This window comes from Vicugna pacos, chromosome 6 (genome assembly GCF_048564905.1).
Source record: "Vicugna pacos chromosome 6, VicPac4, whole genome shotgun sequence".
Lineage (NCBI taxonomy): Eukaryota > Metazoa > Chordata > Mammalia > Artiodactyla > Camelidae > Vicugna > Vicugna pacos.
This window is the reverse complement of record NC_132992.1, coordinates 10,105,502-10,120,503: the sequence shown is the minus strand read 5'-3', so window position 1 is coordinate 10,120,503 and position 15,002 is coordinate 10,105,502. Positions and strand designations below refer to the sequence as shown.

Genomic DNA, 15,002 nt, shown 5'->3' with positions numbered 1-15,002 from the left:
ACAGCAGCCAAAAAGTGGAAACAATTCAAATGTCCATCAACTAATGAATGAATAAACACATTTGGTAAATCCATGCAATGGAATATTATTCAACCATAAAAAGGAATGAAGGACTGTTACATATTACAATATGGATGAACCTTGAAGACATTATGCTAAGAAAAATAAGCCAGTCACAAAGGACTACATATATGATTCTGTTTATATAGAATGTCCAAAATAGAGAAATCCCTAGAGAGAGAAAGTGTATTAGTGTTGCCTAGGACTGGGAGGGGAGAAGGTAGGCGAATTGTGGGAAGACAACTAATTAGAGTGGGGTTTCTTTGGAGGTAATGAAGTGTTCTACAATGAATTGTAATGATCGGTGCACAATTCTGTGAATATATTAAAAGCCATTGGTTCATATACTTTCTCTGGATGGATTCTATCTCAATCCAGCTGTTTAAGAAAAAAACAATGATGAAGGGAGTAGTCCATAGTATCAGTTTTTACAGGAAGGTCAAGGAGGATGAATACTGAGAAAGGGCTATAGGATTTAATGATTCACTGGTGACCTTTGAAAAGGGAATTTCTTTTCTGCAATTGTGGGAGCAGAAGTGAGTGGGTGGGGAGGAAGTGGAGGCAGAGCAGTCTTTTAAGAAATTTGGCTATGAAGGATAAGGCCATAGGACATCTTCCAACTTCCCCCTATTCAGTCCCACTTTTATTAAAAAAATCTTCTCATTAACATTAACTGTTTCTGAGGAAAATCATTCTTTGGGGTTAGGGTGACTCTCAACCTGAGCTCACTTTCCACTCTCAGTCCCAGAATTTTGCCTGATGTATTGTGTTTTCGCAGTTGAATCATGAAGAAACATCAGAGACACTCTTGAAGGTGAACAAGATGGGAGGACTTGCTCTGCCACATATGAAGATTTATTATAAAGCTACAGTAATTGAGTTAGTGTGGTATTTGTTCAGGGATAAGGAAACAAACTTCTGGAATGACTATAAAGCTCAGAAGCAGATCTACATGAGGACTGACATTGGGGGTGCAGAGCAATGACGAAAAAGAAAGATTTTTTTAAACAAATGGGGCCAAAACAACTGCCAAATGAGGAAAAATGGCATCAGACTCCTGCCCCATACCAGACAAAAATAAATAGCTAACGATTAAAAATCAAATGCAAAAAGCAAAATTAGTAATCTCTAAGATTATGAAAAGAATATCTTCATGACCTCAGGAGTTGTGAAGGATTTCTCAAATAAGATATAAAAAAACTGTAAAGGGAAAATTGCTAAATTGAACCCCATTTAAAGCTAAGAATTTTTAGTCATTAATTTTGCATTTAAAATTTTGTATTTTTTTCTTGAAGAAGGCATCCACATTGTATATCTGCAAGGACCACAAAGCCTGGATCCACAACTAGTCCTTTCAAACAACACCTCCTCTGTTTCCCAAGCAAACTTTATTCCCAAAGACAGTATTCTAGATATAGGCTTTTTCTATTTACTGCTTAATCTTTGGGTTTGTGATAATGTCATTGAAATACTTCTCTTCCTCAACCCAAGAAGTGTATTATAATCTCTTTGTAACAAAGGCTTCTATTCCTTTTGATTTGTTCATTACTACAATCACCCATCATTTTGTGGAATAAGCCAGATCTCAAACCACAGTTGTAACTGGCAGAGCTAACAAAACCACAGCCAACTCGAGATCACTTAAACCTACGAACTGAGATTTCAAGAGGCTAGGCCATCCACCACTACCTCTCTTGGTCCTAGTAACTGGTCAAACACAAAAGGGCTTCTCTGGCTCTTCCTAACTAAGCCTGGCAAAAAACTCATATATCAGTGTTCTGTAGCCCAGGTAGAAATGACCCAGCCATCTTTCTAGTTTAAAGTCATGGTTACTAACCTCACCAATAAACCAAGTGAAGGCAAAATTATTCTTCAAACCAATGCCTAAAACACCTGTAATTTGAAGCTCCACCTATTTTGAGGTAAAATTTCCCTGGGGCTATAAGACATATTTCCCAATAATTTAATTTCTATTCCAGCCAGGCTGAAATGAAACTTAACCTGTTCAGGCCAAAGTTATGCCTACCTAGATCACATTAAGGTCCACCATAAAGGACCACATAGCAAATACAGGTATTAAGGCTGTGTTGGCCCTCTCCAGTTATAAACAGCCACAGAGCTGTAAAAACTTGCTAACAGCTGAATTCCCTCAAACTGGCAAAGGTGAAAAAACTATGTGCCTTCAAACGTGAACGTCTTAAAGTGTCTCATGTGCACACCCCTCAAAGTTTCAACTACTACATGATATTTTAGACTCCATATTGTCAGTCCTTGTTTATTTTTTTAAGATTTCTAGCCAAGCTGGAAACTAGGGATTTTAAGAGGCCAAGTTTAGAACCACTTGAGAAAGAAAACACAGGAGTTTTATAGACAGATATGCATTTTTTTAAATTTAGCTTTTTGATGAACTGGGGAACACAGTTTCAATTTGCAGCCACAAAAGTGTCTTAATATGAATGGAATGGTCCCAAACTGTAGGTCTCCCCTTTGCTGGAAGAGAGTCCATCCAGTGTCCGTTCATGAACTCAACACATGAAAATGGATCACAGTGCCCCCTACTCCACATTTAATCTCTGAAAAAGACTCCAGAAGGGGACTTACCAAGCAGCTATTTCCCCCAGACTCACCAGTAAGATGTCTCTTCTCACTCAGCAGGAAGTGCATGAGGCGATGGGGAGATGCCAAGATGGTTCTCAAGCAAACATGGAGACATGAGGGAAAAGAAGTGGAGGTGATGCACCTTGAAGACAAAGGAAGGGGCCAGGAGCCAAGGACTGTAGGTGGTCTCTAGACACAGGAAAAGGCAAGAAAACAGACTGTCCTCTGGAGACTCTGGAAGAAGCTATTAAATTAATTAAATAAGGAGGCCATTAGACTGAGGTGGCTCTAATGCCATGGGAGCCGATATCAGCAACCCCAAACCTGAGCCTGTAAACACCTCAAGGTTGTGAAAAGAAACCTAAGGACAACCAATCATAAATAGCCAACTAGGTTTTAAGCTGTAACCAATCAAATAATCTCCTTTCTTTGCTTCTGCTTTGTCTCTATACAGGTTTCTCCCCAGCTCCTGTCATCAGAGTGCTTTGAACCACTTCTGCTTTGACACTGCTTATTTGAATCGATTTTTGTTCAAATAAATTCTTAAAATTTTAATATGCCTCCATTTATCTTTTAACAGAATACAGGTCTGCAGACACCTTGATTTTAGCCCAAGAAGATGTATTTTGGACTTCTGACCTAGTAACTTTGTGTTGTTGTTTATAGTTGTTTAATTACTGTAACTGATGACTACTACGTTTGTGGTCATTGGTTATAGTAGGTGGGGGAAGTGCGTGCACACGTGCCCCAACAGGGCCTGTCCTGGCCAGAGGCAAGCGCTACTTCTCCGGACACCTGCTGATTGCCCCAGCTTAGCAACATTCCCTGTAGCAACGAGTCCTGCAGTCCTCCCACCTCTGCTGAAGGCTCCACAGCCATGTATACGGAACATCTGCTGCTCCGGCTTTTGCTCGGCTTTTACGAAGGCTACTGACTTGTTGCTACAGGTTACTGCCTACAAACTGGTGAGTATTAGTGAGAATTCTCAGGCCTAGGGGTGGCAGCACACCCCGTGTCATGTGTCTACAGACCTGTGTATAGATGAACACCTATATTATACACATATTATATATATACATATCCATACCCAGACCTGTGTATGAATGTGCACCCGTATAATAGATGCATTATCCACATATATCAGCAGCATATCTTCCCTGATATGATGCACTAAAAAGAACACAACATCACTTCTCTGGCTTTCTTACCAAAAATGCATAATCTCAGCTTAAGCTGAGAGAATATTAGGCTAATCTAAATTGAGAGACACTACAAAATAACTAACTACATCTCTTCAAAAGGGCAGACAGGAAAGGGGGTATAGAAAAATGAGCCATTGGAAATAGCATCACAGAGGAAACTAAGGTCTTAGAGGAAAGACAATTTGTAGTTAGAGCCAAGAGAAGAAGCAAATAGAAAAGGAGAGGGAGAAAGGACGCTATTACCAGCCAGTGTTCTAAAGGGAATCTTATACGACATCCAGGTGCTTTGGCCACGACCATCCCCAACTGATGGGAAGAAGCAAAGGTAGACTGCATGTATTTCTAACTCACTATAAACAAACAACACATTCCATCTGTACTATAGGTAAAATAATCCCCACTTTAAACTTTTTAAAATTGTGCCTTTTCCTCATCCTTTATGGGCAGGGGGGCAGAAATCTGAAAAATATCTTTTAGGCTTTTAAATATCAGAGGTTGAAATAAAGATAAGTGTTTTTTTAGTTGAATACTTTTACAAATTCTTGCCCATCAGACTTTTTCTTTCTTTATATAAGTCACATGATGGATCATATTTCAGAAGAGCTATTGCTGGATGGTGGAGAAAGGACCAGAATAAAAGACACAGGGTATCTGTGGAGTAGAGAATTGTTTTCTGGGGAAAGATGGAAGAGATAAAAGGAACTGTTCATTCATAACCTCCTCTAGGCATTTTGAAGAATGTGAAAGAAACGTTTGTCCTTAGAATATTTACTCATCCTCAGCTAGAGGATGAGTCAAAATAATACATAATTATGGTGTTGGTTAACAATGAGTCTAAGGCTTCATAAAGGAAAACATCATAGATGATAAATGGCATGGAAGATAGTCTTTGATAAAAAGGGTGGAAATTACAATGGTGGAGAGGAGTGAGTCAGGAGGTTATTCTTGGCAGTGAACAGCGTGAACAGTGGTAGAGATGAGAATAATAATGCATTCTCAGAGGAATGACTAGAGTGTCCCGGCTGGAGAACATTGGGAATGTTATTAGAGAGATCAGTTGGGACCCTCTGGCCAATGGCCCTGAATGCTGGGCTCAGAGAGTATATTGATCTGGTAGGTAAGAAGAAATACTTATAAATTTATGCAGGAGATAGCACAATGAGAATGATGTTTTAGAATTAATTGTCTACGTTGTTAAAGAGGCCAGTTAAGATGGCATATTTGTTAGATATTTCTCCGAAGAAGACATACAGGTGGCTGGCCAACAGGCACATGAAAAGATACTCAACATCACTAATTTTTTGAGAAACACAAATCAAAACTACAACGAGGTCTCACCTCACACTGGTCAGAATGGCCATCATCAAAAAGTCTACAAATAATAAATGCTAGAGAGGGTGTGGAGAAAAAGGAACCCTCCTACACTGTTGGTGGGAATGCAAGTTGGTGCAGCCACCATGGAGAACAGTATGGAGGTTCCTTAAAAAACTAAAAATAGAGTTACCATATGATTCAGCAATCCCACTCCTGGGCATATATCTGGAGAAAACCCCAGTTTGAAAAGATACACACACGCCAATGTTCATAGCAGCACTATTTACAATAGCCAACACATGGAAACAACTTAAATGTCCATCGACAGATGATTGGATAAAGAAATTGTGGGATACATATATATACATATATATATATATGCTGGAATTATAAAGTAGAATGGAATACATATATAGAATAGAATACTACTCAGCCATAAAAAGGAATGAAATAATACTACTTTCAGCAACATGGATGGACTTAGAGATTCATACTAAGTGAAGTAAGTCAGACAGAGAAAGATAAATATATGACATCACTTATATGTGGCGTCTAATAAAATGCCACAAATGAACTTATTTACAAAACAAAAAGAGACTCATAGACAGAAAACAAGCTTATGGTTACCAGGGGGAAGGAGGAGGGAGGGATAAATTGGGAGTTTGGGATTGGCAGATACAAACTACTGTGTACAGAATAGATAAACAACAAGGTCCTACTATATAGCACAGGGAAATATATTCAATGGCTTGTAGTAACCTGTAATGAAAAAGAATATATGTGTGTGTGTGTGTGTGTGTGTGTGTGTGTGTGTGCGTGCGCATACATTTAAAACTGAATCACTACGCTGTATACCAGAAACTAATACAACATTGTAAATCAACTATACTTCAATCTCTAAAATGTAAAAAAAAAAAGAATCTGTAAGTCTATAAGGATAACATAAAGAGAAAGAGAAAACAGGGGAGACTTGGCTTTACAAAAATTTGTCAACCAATAAATGCAAGAGGAATTAAAAAAAAAATCCAGCATATCTGGGGCATTAACTCCGTGGTGGATTGAATAATAGTCCCTCAAAGATGTGGGTATTCTAATCCCTGGAACCTGTGAATGTTACCTCATATGGCAAAAGGGATTTTGCAAATGTGATTCAGTTAAAAGTCTTGAGAAGCAGAGAGTACCCAGGATTACCTGAATGGGCCCAACGTAATCACAAGTCTTTATAAGAGGGAGGCAGAAGATCAGAGTGACTAGTAGGAGACAGGACAACTGAAGCAAGAGGATAGCAAGGAAGGGACCACAAGCTACAGAATGCATGTGGCTGCTAGAAACTAAAAAAAGCCAGAACACAGGAGCTTCTAGAAAGAATGCAGCCCTGCTAACACTTTGATTTCAGACTTCTGACTTCCTGAGTTAAGAAAATAAATTTGTGTTGTTTTAAGCCACTAAATTTTTGGTAATTTGTTTCAGTGATAAATGAAAACTGATACAACTCCTTTTGAGAGACTGATAAAAATTATTTTTTTAACATAGAAAAATGCATGTTTGCACACCAGTATTTTTAAAAAATAATTTCATTAAATTATTAAAGTTCATCTACAGACCTTCTCAGGGGTGTCTGTTTCCCAGGTTTAAAGCTCTGGAGTTCACATGTTATTTCAGTACTTCATACACACAATGAAAATGTTTAGGGCTGTCAGTGAGATACAAAAAGATAGTGCAGATGTTAAGAGACACTATGGTGGAAGGCTAAATGTGCAGTTTAAGGTCAGGTGCACATCAAAGGTGACTTCGAGACTGCAAACCTGGGAGACCTAGAGAAGAGGTATGTTAACAAGAAATGGAGATGGTGGGAAGACAAGAAGGTTGTCTGGGAAAAGATAGAGGGCAAAGCCCATGAGATAGAGCCTGCCAGGGTCAGAATCAAAGTTCCCAGTTCATCTCAGGACTCGGGATCTCCAAGGGGAACACTTGTGTTTGCAGAAAACCCAGAAGCCATTACTTGAGCTGGGGAGCAGCCAATGACAGAGTCTTTGTGGACTGTTACCTCAGCCGGTATTGACTAGACCTGGAAGAGGGAGGTGGAAAATCAGAGGTGGGTGTGAGGATGGTGCCCTTGACCTGTGGGCACCAAGTCCTCTAATCAATATGATGGATTGACTCATTCCAAAGGGTCTAGCCTAGGACCAATCCTGCCCCTAAAAGCAGGGGAATTTAGGAACCCTAGGTCTAGAATTTATTAACTCTAGGACTAGTAATTCGGTCTTCAGTCAGAGGGTATTTGGACAGAAAGGTTCAGTTAATTGGTTCCTGTTAGGAGTAAGGAATCCTGCATGGGCACCAAAATAATAACAGTGATGGCAACAACAGGAGGAAAGCTAATAAAGCAAATACAGGCCAGCTAGTGCCAAAAGGTACAAGCAGGGCTGTCCCAAGAAATTCCCGGCATCTGGCTCGAACTGATTACGGACAGTAGGTCCATGTCCTTATTTTGGGAGTCTATAAGAAGGTGCCCCTACAATATTCAGACAACTTAAGGAAAGGGCCAAGCTGAATTTTCTGAGGGAGGCAATAAAGCACTGTGGAGAAAAGCATGGGTTCTGGAACTGAGAAGCCCTCGGTTCAAATCAGAGCTCTCTCATTGCTGTCCATTCCAGGGAAATGTCCTCATACCAGGAAGCCCAGTTTCCTCATCTTTAGAACTGCAAAGACAATACATTCCTTTATAAGCATGTTGCCAGTGTTACATGTGGTAATATTCGTACCTGCGCTGCCTGACACATTAAAAAGTGCTGGGTAAGTGGAGGCTGTTGTCACTGGGATCAGGCAGCTGCTAAATTGTGTAAGCTGAAGAAGATATATATGCAAGTATGACTATGCTATTTAATCTAATCTGTTCCTGCATCAAATTAAGAAGGTGTTACTCTGAAACCATAACCCACTCATTTGCATTGTGTAACATCTGAGGTCATTGTGCTCTCAGAAAAGAAAGTTGATGCTTGGAATCGAGAAAAAGTACAGACCAAGAGCAGTGACAAGTATTGTGTGCCTACCATGTGCCATATGGATGGTGTTATATAAAATAATTCACCTACAACTCAGAACAGTGGTCTGAAGTATGAGCTATTATAATGCCCTTTCTGCAAGTGAGGAACTGAGGTGTGAAGCAGTTAATAACTTGCCCAAGGCTCCACAGCTATTAAGTGGTGAAGAAAAAATAGAAACCCAAGCTCTCTGACTCCAGGGCCTGCGAGTTCAATCCCACACTGAACTCTCTCTCAAAAGAACGAATGGTCTCCAGCACTGCTGATGGAGTCATGATCGATGGACACAATGGTCTCGTTCCTCCCAGGGACAGATCTCTGTAGTAGAAATAGGTACATCATCAATCAGGTTACCTTCTGAATCCCCTCCAAGACAAAGTGATGGGGATGGGGTTGTGAGGCTTTTGGTTGGAGAAGGATTCCAGCTGCTGGACTAGATGTGGGAATGAGCATGGTCAGTGCGAAGACTTAGTTGAAGGACAGAAGCCAGAAGCGAAAATCAGGCTGACAATCAGGGACCATCTAAGGAAACACCAGTCCCAAAGCAGATGGACTGAAAGGTGAAAACTGAAAAGGCTGAGGACAAGGGAGTATGGAAAGGAGCCAACAAGATGAGGATTGGGAGAATCTGGAGCCCCAAGAGAGGATGTGTGAAATGAGAAGCAAATCCTTCCTTGGGCACCAGCCTAGGGGTGGAAGGAGCAGTTGTGGAGGCAGCCACTTCCTTCTGTTCTGATCCATGTTTTCCAAGCTTTCAAGATTTGGCTTCTGTGAAGATTTTATTACTGAAGAGATGTGTGTTTATCAGCCAAGAGAGTAGGGTGGTTGTTTTTCACATTGTAAGTTAACAAACAGGCTTCTCATTTATTAGTGAGCATCTAGTGAATTTGATAACTCGAGTTAGCCTTCCAGGGCTGAGTCACATCTGAGTGACACAATGAAATTAAGTTTTAGATGTGTAAAGCTGAAGACAACATCCTGGGTCTCAATTGATTCCATTCAAAGGACAATCTCCTTTCATAAAACAGTTAGTCAGCCTCTCTCTTTGACATCCTTTTAGCAGCAAAAAGTTCTGAAATTTCCATACACTGAGAGTTCACTGAGTTCAACCATTCATACATTTACCAAATTTACCAACTATCTGTGTGGTTTCTTAATTGGACTGAGATCATCATGAAGGCCTAGGCTGCTTTTCATTCATCTTCACATGCCTGGGACCTAGCACAGTCTACTCAAAAGCACTTACATACTCAGAAAGCGTTTGTTGAACTGAATCGATGTGGACAAGAACAACATATTATACTAGAGACAATATGGGCAACATGCCCAATAAGTTTTCAGATGGTAGATTAAACACTTTCAAGATATCACTTTACCTTTTCCCATATGCCAAATTTAATACGTATTCTAAAATTACAGATTAAATTCTCATTTGATACATGTAATTGACTGCCATTTTGTTTCAAACCAATTTTAAAGTTTACCCTCATGTCCTTTAGTAGCACACCAAATTTCATCAGTCAAACCCTTTGATATCATAGAAAAAAACCAAAAACTAAAGTGACCTTGCTTCATTTGGTCAACACACGTTCACTTACCAAATTCTCTCTGAGCAAATATTTGAATAAACAGATGTTCTTTATCTTTGTACCCAGAAGGTCAATGAACTGAAATCATAGAGAACATGACAGTCTTGGAATTAAAAATCCTCCCAGCAAGCACGCATTAGCCATAACTACATTTAATTCAGATCAAAGGGAGTTGACTTCAAATTCTTTCTCTTCTGCTTACATGATCATTAATTGATTGGTTACCCTTATCAATTCAGTTGTTAGAGCACCTCAGCTATTTGAAGATTTGATCAACTTTTTTAGAGATTAATCTGCAAAAGATCTATATGAGTAGCCACTATCATAGTCTCCAAATTCTTTGTATTAAACCAGAAGATGTTTAGAGGTGTTTTGAGAGCATACTTCCATTGAAAAATATGGCATTTCAAAACACACTGTGAACTCACCACTAAGGACAAAACTTTTGTTCCCATTGGTATATTCCGCAGTGAATTTCTAGACAATGGTCTATTTGAAACTATATGATTTTGTTTTAAAATTTCTGGATTCCCTGTGATGTATTTTTCACCAGTTAGCAAGTTAAATTTTTAAAAATTGTAATAATAATAGAACTCTTGGTGGATTCAGGAGGTGAAGGAAATGTACCTTGCATGTGTGCATGTTATTCACAGGAGTCTCCTAGAAGTCTATGGAGAGTCCCAGGGTGTTCTTTAGGTTAGGATGCCATGCCTCCTCTAAGGAAAAGGTAAGGATCACCCTTGACTTAATCCCTTTACTGAGAAGTGGATCAGTGACCATTGCTGACTCTCCTTATTGTGCTACAACAAATATGTAGTTAGGAGAAGACGGCTACCTTGGGAAGAGTTTTAAAAACAGATTTTTTTGTGTGTCCTCTGTGCTCAGTGGAGCAATTGGAATTGTAACTTGTAGAGTAACTTCCGGAAGGAAAGCCTTCTGATCTAGCACTTTTATAGACATGCCTGGCACTATAACCAACCAAGAGAACAAGAGGTAATTCCCAGATTCTCGGGACTGTATGAAGGGCACGCTGGACTACTGTACAGAACTCGTAGGTCTTTGGGGCTCTTCCCTGGCAGAGCTCAAAAAGCAGGCAGTCGACTCCTATCCCAACTGCTGAGAGATTTGGGAGGGCCCTCAATGTCCTTCTCAGGATAATGTGTCCAGTATCTTCCTGGTAGGGGAATGCATGAGCTTTTAGGGGAATGGACATCCTTGGGGGACTTGTGACCCCTCATCCTGATCCCCAACCAGATGGACAATTTAGGCTCTTGAAATATTAAATTTGCAGTTAAATACTAGCTGCCCAATACACAGTTGCTGTTGCTAATGTACTATCAGCAGGACACAGGCTTTTGTTTTTTTGCAGTTCTGGAGACAGGTTTGCACAAGATCACCCCTGGCTGGTATGATCAGCTCTGTGTAATCTGGAGGTGCAATGGCTGAGGCTGCGGAGTTTGTCCAGGGACCAAGCCCTCCACTCAGCCTTCCTCACAGAGAGCTGAAACTCCACCAAAGGAATCTTTTCCCAGTTGTAGTGTATTCACTCTACGAAGTAGCATACTCATAAAGAAATCGGGAAAGGTTGAATAAAAATCTATCCATGAGGCAAAGTCTCCTTTTATTTGTGGCAAAATGGGATTTCTCCACTGTGTCTGAGCTATGGTAGGCGGTACACAGGGTCCAGAGTCCAAAGGTTCAGATTTGAATCCTCACCCTCCCACTAACTGCAGGGTTTTGGACAGGTCGCTGCTTTGTCTTGGGCTTCAGCTTTCTCAAATGAAAGTGAGGGTTCCTAATGTTCATTGACAGATGAATGGATAAAGATGTGGTATGTATATATACACACATATATAATATATACACATATATAATATATACAGACACAAATATATACACATTTTATATATATATATATATATATATATATAGTATTACTCAGCCATACTCAGAATGAAATAATGCCATTTGCAGCAACATGGATGGACCCAGAGATTATAATACAAAGCTGAGTAAGTTAGACAAAGAAAGACAACTATCATATGATCACTTATATGTGGAAGCTAAAAAAAATGATACAAGTAAACTTATTTACAAAACAGAAAAAAGTCTCAGACATAGAAAACAAACTAATGGTTACCAAAGGGAAAAGGGGGAGGGGGGGATAATTGGGAGTTTCGGATTAACAGATACACATTATTATGTATAAAATAGATAAAAAAACAAGGACCAACTATATAGCACAGGAAACTATATTAAATATCTTGCAATAGCCTATAATGGAAAGAAAAAAATATATATGTGCATATACATATGTATAAAATGGAATCACTTTGCTGTACACCTGAAACATTATAAATCAACTATACTTCAATAAAAAAAGAACATACATATTGAAATTAAATATAAAAGAAAGGAAAAATAAAATCAAGGTTCTCTTCACTCCCTAACTCAACATGTGTTTATTCAAAGATTACGTGCCATGGGCACACCAGCTACTGGGTATCTAACAGTCAGCGTAGTTTCTAATCCTCTGAACATTCACTGTGTAGTACAAGAGACAAGGAAGCAAGAAGAAATTGCAATTTATATCTGCCCCTTTTACTTTATGTAATTGTTTTGAGGTAAAAATAGATAATTTATGCAATGCTTCATTAACTGTGAAGAGCTATAAAAAAAAAAAACAACCAGCTTTCTGCCCATACTTGATTGTCCATATTTACTTTCATATTCACTCCAAAAATTGTACTTCTATGATGATAATTTTATTGTGAGATGATTTGTGTGCTTGATAAAGATTTATAGGTTTCCTTAATTCATGAAAATGGGGTACATTAAAAGAAGGTGATATTTCCAAGGCAGAATATTTGACAGAATCACTTTGAAGTGGCTCTGTACGTGCTCTCTTATTCTTTCCAAAAGCCTTATCCATTCACCTCTCCTTAATCTCCAAGACACATCATTCCTTCCCTCACTCCTGAAGCCCCTTGATCAGGGTCATATATGGGTCGAGTCTCAGGACACAGAGGGAGGGATAGGATGGAGGGTCTGTCATGCATGTTACTGGTAAATTTTGACTAATCTGAACATTTGAAAGTTTGTTTCTTGGATCATGTGAAAAATGTCCTTATAACCATGGTAACTGAGTGACAATGGCTACATCAGAATGTCATGTAAAGGAGGGTATTTCTGAAGAAGAGCCAGTGGGAAATTTGAATTTCATAGCACATACTATAAGCTAGACACACTCCAGTACATTAACATTAGAATTAATTTTGAAAACTGTTGCCAAGTTTGATTTTAGTTTGAGATTTTCAGAGCATCTCATACCACGAAAAAATTTTGAGAAAGCTTCTTTATTTATGACAAATGTTTACTGTGCTAAGCACTTTAAGCCATACCAAGAAATACAAGGCATAGTCCTTATTTTTGAAGAGTTCATCATCTATTTGGAGTGAAAAAAAACCATGTATGCATACATATAGAGCACACGCAGACAGGAAGAGATAAGAAGCTGTACGTAATTGATGGTTAAGTAAGTCACACCATGAATAGGATGGGTATTCAACTGAGAGATTTCACTGTTCAATGGAATTGAGAGGCAAGTAATCATAAATGAGTTAAAAGTGGGCATGGCCTTTGGAATATGAGGTAAGTAGGGTTTGGATGGGAATAGAGGTGGAGGAAGGGCAGGGTTTGGATGGGAACAGAGGTGGAGGAAGGGCATTTGAGGTGAATATATACAGCACAAGAGAGAAATGAGCAAGGCATCTTGTGGAACCTATATGGGTCCTTTCAGAAGAAATGGGGTATTTTCTTCTGGGGGGACATTGACACACATTTTTGGGCAAGTCTGGAAGAGCCAGGTTTGTGGAAGGCCTTGAATATCAGCCTAGGGATTGAATGTCACCCTGTAGAGAATGAGGAATCACTGAGTTTTAGGACAACTAAATCGTGCTTTAAATAGATTTCTCTCTCAAAGACGTACAGGGTGAGTCAGTGAGCAGAGGGAGGCAGGGAGCTCAGTTTTTCTGTTAATTTTCAACATTGTTTTACTTTTTCTCCTAATAAAACAAGTGCAATAAAAATTCATGACACAATGAACACCTGTGACCCCACCTCCCAGTTTATGACAAGCAACAGGACCATTACCTTCCTGTCCCCTGCCTGGTCTCTCAAATCCCTTCCTTCTCCCACCCCTCTGGGACATAACCTCTATCCTGAGCTTTATGTTTGCCATCCCTTTGCATTTCTTCATAGATTTACGACCTACGCTTGGTCCCTAAAAATATGTTGAACAATTTTGTAGGTTTTTTCCTTAATATAAAAGGAATCATTCTTTATGAATTATTCTGCCACATGCTTTTTTGGGTCAACATGATATTTCTCAGATTAACTTATGTCATTTTCTTGTAACTGTATTTCATTAATTTCAACTGCTTTATGATAGCCCATTGTAAAAATTTACTCAGTCCATTTATCCATTTAACTACTGATTAGCATCTGGGTTGTTTCATTATTTCACTATTAGAAATAGTGCTGCTAGGAGTCTTTCTGTACGTTTCTCCAGGTACACTTATGCAGTTGTTTTCCCAGGGTTTATTTCTAGGTGTGCAATTGCTCAGTCACTGGGTACTCACACGTTCAAATGTATTAGACAATATCAAACTGGGTTTGGTTTCATAATGGGTTGTATCACACTGCCAGCATAAATGCACTGGTGCTGCAGTGGTTCTAAATCCTGGCCTACCCTGGATACTGTAAGTGTTTTTTGTTTTTGCCAATCTGGTATGAATTGTTATCTCATTGGGGTTTTAATTTGCATTTGTTCAATTACTAGCAAAGCAGAGCATATGTGAGGTCCACAGGGCAGGCAGTCAGGAAGACAAGACAGATGAAAAGCGAGGGAGTTCAAGAAGAAGCTGGAAACTACAGGAGTCTACCAGGACAGACTGACAACTGCTAAAACCTATCAGCTCTGGTTGCTCCTGACCTCAATGGTTTGGACGTCCTGGGACACTTCATTGTGGTTTGAAGCTGGGACACTTCATTGTGGAGTTGAATGCACATACACACACACACACGCATACACACACACCCCTAGTGCACGAGTTGGTGAAGCCAAAGGAGGATCCAGGGAAAGGTGGAGTGAGTGCAATCTGGCAGCTGCCTCCCACCAAAAAGGTGAGCCAACA

General features: G+C 39.5%; 1 protein-coding gene across 3 annotated transcripts in view; it reads right to left on the bottom strand.

Annotated features, from left to right (window-relative positions):
* Nucleotides 1–15,002, bottom strand: part of ALDH1A2 (aldehyde dehydrogenase 1 family member A2) — a 274,620-nt gene that overhangs the window by 122,381 nt on the left and 137,237 nt on the right. The window lies entirely within an intron of this gene.